Genomic DNA, 8807 nt, shown 5'->3' with positions numbered 1-8807 from the left:
TTTAAACAATACCAACAACCATTTGAATCAATGATATCAACAAGCATGCATATTGAAAGTTATCGAAAAACTTGATTTTCATACAAAATCAGCAACCTTCATACCCAAACAGTAGAAAGTATGTCTTGTCCATGACACTAATTTTTTTTGCAGTAACAAAATAATCTTAAGGTTTTTGAATACTCATAAAGGGAAGATTGTAAACACTCATATCAAATTTATTTGAAGTTCAGACTGAATTTGTTGGTGTATCTTCTAAACCTTCTCATTCCAAGAAAAAGACAATCTCACTTCTTCAATGCTTCCTTGCACATGAACCCCTCTTTTGTTGCACATATCTGTAGAACATCTACATAGGAAGTAAGACACATGATTAAACTATTAAAACAAGCAGGCAGGGCCGGTCCTGTTCTTCTAGGGGGCCCTCGACGAACTCAGAAAATGGAACACTAACAATATAATGGTCAGAGGAAAATCATGCTCAAAGGAAATAGCCATTGATTGGTGTGGTTCTTTCAAAACTGGAATCTACTAATAAAGAATATGACATGAATCAAGGTGGAGAACAGAGGAAAATCATGCTCAAAGGCAACATAATAAGAATAACATGTCTTATTTTCTTGTTAAATTGACCCAACGAATTTATTTCAGCCACATATGGAGTGGATTGACCCGAAAGTACCAACTCACAGAAGTAATTCCTATGAACTAAACTACATGAAAGCAAATATTCTTGTGTGTATAGTGAAGGGAGACAAACAAAGGGAGCCAAAGAAATTGGACTACATACCTTCTATTCCTCCTTGAAGAGTTGATCTCCCAATCTCATGACAGCCTTCATATGCATCTCCTTTGCCCATGGCTCCATTCTTGTAGTGTCAGCATTCAACATCTCCATGAACTTGTCAAACCGTTTGGTTCTTTCTTCTGCCAGGTTAGCCACTGTCCTCTCCTTTGCAGCCTCATATGCAAGTCGACTAGCTTCTACCTTATGAGAAGATAGTCGACTCTGCAATTCCATTATCTCTTAATTTTGCACCTTAGCGTCAGCTTGTGCTTGTAGAAAAGCACCAATATGTTCTTTCATGATATTGACCCCGGTAGGAGCTTCCTTATATTTTCCCTTGCATTCTTGGCACCCTTGCAACCTGGAGGACGTTGAGCATTCTCAGTTGGTATTGGTGTTGTCCTCTTTGTTCCATCCCCTTTTGTGTACACATGAATTTTCCACTTTTGGCTCTCCCTCACAGCTTCCCACCAATGCACATACATGAATTGGTGTCCATGGCGGCTGTGGTACAGTTCCAGAGCTTGCTCCATCAGTTGTTTATCACACCGACCACTTGCATAGGTGTCTATGATCTAGTTGTACCAACCATAGAAAGAGGTTACCTTCTTTGTTGTTTTGTACCAATGGTTCTTGAGGTGCTTCACATCCCTCTGTCGATCACTCTCAGTTGTGCTATTGAATGTAGCAGCAACCTCCTTCTAGTAGTATTCTTCTTTCTTTGCATTACCATCGATAGGATTCACAGAGTTGCGCAACCAAGCACTCACATGCACAAAGGAAGCAAGCATAAGGTTACATTTGACTAAACAAAAGACAAGATGCATGTGATGGAGTGTAAAAATAGGAGAATCCAACCTAAATAAATTCTTAGATAGAGTGCCATGAGATATCTTCAATTTTCACATGACAAGAATGAGAGGATTGGGGGGGGGCTTACCAATCTGATGTCATTGTCTTTTGTATAATATAGCCTCTGTCTATCTTCATCATCTGGTTCCACATCAACTGTGACTCATTTTCGGTTGTTGGATGGAGTTGTGGTCCTCAGAACAGATGTCAATGGGAGAGGGTGGTGATTGGCTGGTGGCGGCGGAGGCGGTGGCTGCGTACAGAACATTGGATATTGAAAACCAAGCTGTTGATAGGCTGGCAAGGTGAAGCTGGGATGACTTTGGTCTTGAAGGTAGCTCACAAAATCATTAGGAGGACGGTAATCCATTGCAGCTGAAAAGAAGAAGTATTTTCTTAACATGGCTAGTCAAAACAATTCACTGAAGTATACTATATAAAACTTGAGCAAGCTAGTAAAGAACACAAGCATGTATGCATAATTTAGAGTAAATTCAAAGATAGTCTTAAAACTCTTGACAACACATACAATTTCATATGTAGAGAATTAATCTCTCTCTCTCTCTCACACACACACACACACATAGAAATAAAGATGTTCACTAAAGCAATAGAAGTAATGTAAATTACAACTAATTGTTTGTATCTTCATTGAATTTCCTCCAAATATGCTCAACCAAATCATGTATGAGCCAATTGTGCATGGACGGTCATGTATATCAACATCTCTTCTAATCACGTCGACGAACAAAGGTGTAGCCCCAGTGATTGTTGTCGGCGGTAGAGTAGATGTTCCCAAAGCTTCATTCAAATCAAAAGGCAACTCCACGCCCTTCTCATCTTCGAGTATCATGTTGTGCATGATCACACACGCTTTCATTATGTTGCAGATATCTATTTGATCCCAAAGTCGTGATGATTCTGCCACAATTTTGAAGTGTTATTGTAGAGCTCCAAATGCATGTTCAGCGTCCTTTCTCGCACCTTCTTGTCTCTGGGCAAAGAATTTGTCTTTTTCAGTTTGGGGCAGAGGGATGGTTTTCACAAAAACAACCCACTCTGGATATATTCCATCTGTAAGATAATATCCCTTCTTGTATTGTTGCTCATTGACATAGTAGTCTACCCTAGGAGCATTCCCTTGCAACACTTCAGTGAACAATGGTGACTGATTGAGCACATTGATGTCATTGTTGGATCCTGGAACACCAAAGAAGGCATGCCATATCCATAGATCATGGGATGCAACATCCTCAAGGATTATGGTCGGAACACCGTAGTCACCACGTGTAAACTGCCCCTTCCATCCAACCAGACAATTTTTCCACTCCCAGTGCATGCAATCTATGCTTCCTAGCATACCAGAAAAACCACGTTGATATGGCCACACGTACTGTTGTACCGCTTGAGATCACAAATATATATGTGCCCAGAATATTACAGATCTGTGAAGATGAGCAGGAGCTAGATAATGTAACTTGTACAGGTGATGGGACACTAAAAGAGATGTGCTTGGTTCAGCTTAAAGAGAGAAACCAACAACTAAATATGTCACGTGAGGAAGAGTTTGGTGGAATATTAAAGCTTGAAGATGTACATGCATGCAAGTCTACATGGTGGCCTAATTACTCCCATGGATGTGTTGAGTTTTGCAAGGCAATACTAATGTGCGTTACATCATGGAAAGAAAAGGAGTCATACTATGATACAAAGAATAAGACGAGATCAGATTGCTCTGGTTCGGTCAAGAAGATTAAAAATAGAGAGCTATTTATTTTTCTACCATGGAAAGAGAAGACACGTGAAGCTGCCAGGAGGAGTCCTAACGTGCATGAATATCTTTCATTGTGTTCTGTTGGCTGGGGCCCACCCCATAGAGATCGGCAAGATATTGTGTCAAGTTTAGAGTTCTGTTTAGGAAAATATTATGTCAGTTTCTATCTTTAGTTGTTTCTGTTTGGAAGTCACGAATAGATACGAAAGCTTGCGTGTGTTTAATCATTGTTAGATGGGTCGGCTATACTAGTATAAATAGCCAGATCACGTTCCATGTAAAGGCAGGTTATATTTATATGAAATAGACATATGTGTTTTCGAGGGTAAACACCCGTATCAAGTTTTTGAGGTAGCTTTAGAAAACCTTTTTGTTGCGATTTCTGCGAGGAAATTGTTTTGCATGTGAGGTGCCGTCGTCCAGATTGTTTCTCTCGTGTTGAGCCTCAAGGTTCAAACCCTCTACTTCGTGTACATCGCGTGCGCGGGCGAGAGGCTGCTGCTACTAGAGGTGGAGTGTCGTGAAAGATCGGGAAACAACCGATCGGATCTCGCCATCGAGGTTCGGTCTTTATCAGGTGGTATTCAGAGCATCAGGCTGTTCACGGCACTATGGAGAAGATGACGAGCGCATCGTCATTCAGTAAGTTAAGCTATGGATTTCAATTGAAGGAGGAAGGCTACTGGGCCGGGCTATTTCATACCCGTGTGGTGGTGAGAGAGAGATCATGTGCCATGACGATCGATCACATGAATTTGATCAACGCCACAAGCATCGAGATGGTGGACAAGCTAGAGCTACCAATGACACCACGCCTACAACCTTACTTGTTCCACTGGGGTCATGAAGATATCACCGTCACACACCAAACAAAGGTATCGTTTTTGCTGGAGAATTATTTTTGCGAGGTTTTGTGCAACGTGATTCCGACACCGATGGTTTCATGTCATTTGTTGCTGGGCAAGCCATGGTATATAGAACACGATGTTGCATATGATTGCCTAACACAAAGATACACCGTCAAGAAGGGTAACAAGTGCAACCTCATGCCCATGCGCGTGGATCGGTTTATTGCTTGGAGGAGAGAACATCAGAAGAAAATAAAAGAAGATGGAGATGCAAAAAATAACCTGGTCGGAGCTACTGAAATTTCTACCGTGGTCGTTCAATCCGCAGATATAAATATTGGCGACGAGATTGACATAGACATTATTGCTGAAGAGATTGACTTGAAACCGAGGACGGTTTCGTTTCAAGGAGGAGATGATGATATGGCCACACGTACTGTTGTACCGCTTGAGATCACAAATATATATGTGCCCAGAATATTACAGATCTGTGAAGATGAGCAGGAGCTAGATAATGTAACTTGTACAGGTGATGGGACACTAAAAGAGATGTGCTTGGTTCAGCTTAAAGAGAGAAACCAACAACTAAATATGTCACGTGAGGAAGAGTTTGGTGGAATATTAAAGCTTGAAGATGTACATGCATGCAAGTCTGCATGGTGGCCTAATTACTCCGATGGATGTGTTGAGTTTTGCAAGGCAATACTAACGTGCGTTACATCATGGAAAGAAAAGGAGTCATACTTATGATACAAATAATAAGACGAGATCAGATTGCTCTGGTTCGGTCAAGAAGATTAAAAATAGAGAGCTATTTATTTTTCTACCATGGAAAGAGAAGACACGTGAAGCTGCCAGGAGGAGTCCTAACATGCATGAATATCTTTCATTGTGTTCTGTTGGCTGGGGCCCACCCCATAGAGATCGGCAAGATATTGTGTCAAGTTTAGAGTTCTGTTTAGGAAAATATTATGTCAGTTCCTATCTTTAGTTGTTTCCGTTTGGAAGTCACGAATAGATAAGAAAGCTTGAGTGTGTTTAATCATTGTTAGATGGGTCGGCTATACTAGTATAAATAGCCAGATCACGTTCCATGTAAAGGCAGGTTATATTTATATGAAATAGACAGATGTGTTTTCGGGGGTAAACACACGTATCAAGTTTTTGAGGTAGCTTTAGAAAACCTCTTTGTTGCGATTTCTGCCAGAAAATTGTGTTGCGCGTGAGGTGCCGTCGTCCAGATTGTTTCTCTCGTGCTGAGCTGCAAGGTTCAAACCCTCTACTTCGTGTACATCGCGTGCGCGGGCGAGAGGCTGCTGCTACTAAAGGTGGAGTGCTGTGAAAGATCGGGCAACAACCGATCGGATCTCGCCATCGAGGTTCGGTCTTTATCACACATGCTTCGCCAACTTCTAGTAGACGTTGAACGTCTTCAACAGTTGGCCTTCGCAAATATTCTCCACCAAACTTGGCAATGACCCCCTTAGCAAAATTTTCAAGACACTTGGGTGCCATAGATGCACCTAGTTGAATGTGGTCATCTGTTTTGTCAGCACGTACACCATACGCCAACATATGTATGGCTGTTGTGCACTTTTGTGAAGGTGATAGACCTGGACGGCCGAGGGCATCTTCCCTTTGAGGGAAGAAGGGAGACCACTCACCAAGTTCTTGAACAATCCGTAGAAAGAGGGGTTTTCCCATGCGGAACCTTCTACGGAAGTAGTAATCAGGATAGGTAGGATTATCAGAGAAGTAATCTTCTATGAGAAGTTCGTTGTAAAATTCTCGCTTCCTGTCAATCCTAGGGCCTGACCGACACCTAGTACTTGGATCTCCTAGTGCATCATGAATATTGGTGGCTACTTGTGTAGCAAAGTTGTTGAGAATATTCTGTTGTGCCAAGTAATCTTCTAGAGAGAACAATTCTGTTGGGTCAAACGGTGTCATCTTCAAACTCATCGGGACTCAATTGTGACATATTGCAAGTTGAGCTACAATTTAAATATCATAATAACTATGCACACAACTACACATGGAGCTATAATTTTGATGGCAATAATGATATTCATGTGCAAATAGCATAATCTATGCACATACATGTTAAGACAATATTACGCATGAGAACAAGTCTTATCACTGCCCTGGTTACTGAAGGAAATATGCCCTATAGGCAATAATAAAGTTATTATTTATTTCTTTATTTCATGATAAATGTTTATTATTCATGCTATAATTGTATTAACCGGAAACATAATAAATGTTGAATACATAGACAAACAGAGCGTCACTAGTATGCATCTACTTAACTAGCTCGTTGATCAAAGATGGTTAAGTTTCCTAGCCATAGACATGAGTTGTCATTTGATTAACAGGATCACATCATTAGGAGAATGATGTGATTGACTTGACCCATTTTGTTAACTTAGCACTTGATCGTTTTAGTTTACTATTATTGCTTTCTTCATGACTTGTACATGTTCCTATGACTATGAGATTATGCAACTCCCAATTACTGGAGGAACACTTTGTGTGCTACCAAACGTCACAACGTAACTGGGTGATTATAAAGGTGCTCTACAGGTGTCTCCAATGGTACTTGTTGAGTTGGCATAGATCAAGATTAGGATTTGTCACTCCGATTGTCAGAGATGTATCTCTGGGCCCTCTCGGTAATGCACATCACTATAAGCCTTGCAAGCAATGTGACTAATGTGTTAGTTGCAGGATGATGCATTACGGAACGAGTAAAGAGACTTGTCGGTAACGAGTTTGAGCTAGGTATTGAGATACTGACGATCGAATCTCGTGCAAGTAACATACCGATGACAAAGGGAACAACGTATGTTGTTATGCGATTTGACCGATAAAGATCTTCGTAGAATATGTAGGAGCCAATATGAGCATCCAGGTTCCGCTATTGGTTATTGATCGGAGACGTGTCTCGGTCATGTCTACATAGTTCTCGAACCCGTAGGGTCCGCACGCTTAACGTTCGGTGACGATCGGTATTATGAGTTTATGTGTTTTGATGTACCGAAGGTAGTTCGGAGTCCCAGACATGATCACGGACATGACGAGGAGTCTCGAAATGGCCGAGACATAAAGATCGATATATTGGATGACTATGTTTGGACTTCGAAAGGGTTTCGGGCAAGTTCAGACATATACCGGAGTACTGGGGGGTTACCGGAACACCCCCGGGGAGTATAATGGGCCTATTGGGCCTTAGTGGAGAAGAGGAGGGGCGACCAGGGAAGGCCACACGCCCCCTTCCCCTCTAGTCCGAATTGGACAAGGAGGGGGGGACGCCCCCCTTTCTTTCCTCCTCTCTCCTTCCCTTCCCCCTTCTCCTACTCCTACTAGGAAAGAAGGAGTCCTACTCCCGGTGGGAGTAGGACTTCCCCCTTGGCGCGCCCTCCTCCTTGGTCGGCCGCCTCCCCCCTAGCTCCATTATATACGGGGACAGGGGGGCACCCCAAGACACAAGTTGATCATTGATCTTTAGCCGTGTGCGGTGCCTCCCTCCACCATAATCCACCTCGATCATATCGTAGCGGTGCTTAGGCGAAGCCCTCCGTTGGTAGCTTCATCAACACCGTCATAAGTCGTCGTGCTGACGGAACTCTCCCTCGAAGCTCTACTGGATCGTGAGTTCGTGGGACGTCACCGAGCTGAACGTGTGCAGATCGCGGAGGTGTCGTACGTTCGGTACTAGGATCGGTCGATTGTGAAGACGTATGACTACATCAACCACGTTGTCATAACGCTTCCGCCTATGGTCTACGAGGGTACATGGACGACACTCTCCCCTCTTGTTGCTATGCATCACCATGATCTTGTGTGTGCGTAGGAATTTCTTTGAAATTACTACGTTCCCCAACAGTGGCATCCGAGCCAGGTTTATGCGTAGATGTTATATGCACGAGTAGAACACAAGTGAGTTGTAGGCGATACAAGTCATACTGCTTACCGGCATGTCATACTTTGATTCGGCGGTATTGTTGGATGAAGCGGCCCGGACCGACATTACGCGTACGCTTACACGAGACTGGTTCTATCGACGTGCTTCGCACACAGATGGCTGGCGGGTGTCAGTTTCTCCAACTTTAGTTGAATCGAGTGTGGCTACGCCTAGTCCTTGTTGAAGGTTAAAACAGCACTAACTTGACGAAATATCATTGTGGTTTTGATGCGTAGGTAAGAACGGTTCTTGCTCAGCTCGTAGCAGCCACGTAAAACTTGCAACAACAAAGTAGAGGACGTCTAACTTGTTTTTGCAGGGCATGTTGTGATGTGATATGGTCAAGACATGATGCTAAATTTTATTGTATGAGATGATCATGTTTTGTAACAGAGTTATCGGCAACTGGCAGGAGCCATATGGTTGTCGCTTTATTGTATGAAATACAATCGCCATGTAATTGCTTTACTTTATCACTAAGTGGTAGCGATAGTTGTAGAAGAAATAATTGGCGAGATGACAACGATGCTATGATGGAGATCAAGGTGTCGCGCCAGTGACGATGGTGATCATGACGGTGCT

At 42.6% G+C, this 8807-nt stretch overlaps 1 pseudogene; it reads right to left on the bottom strand.

The window, feature by feature from the left end:
* Positions 1-793: 793 nt before the first annotated feature.
* Positions 794-5965, bottom strand: LOC119360935 (annotated as a pseudogene).
* Positions 5966-8807: the final 2842 nt, after the last annotated feature.

Source organism: Triticum dicoccoides, chromosome 2B (genome assembly GCF_002162155.2).
Source record: "Triticum dicoccoides isolate Atlit2015 ecotype Zavitan chromosome 2B, WEW_v2.0, whole genome shotgun sequence".
Lineage (NCBI taxonomy): Eukaryota > Viridiplantae > Streptophyta > Magnoliopsida > Poales > Poaceae > Triticum > Triticum dicoccoides.
Note: the sequence above shows the minus strand (reverse complement) of the source record. Positions and strands in the feature narration are given on the sequence as shown.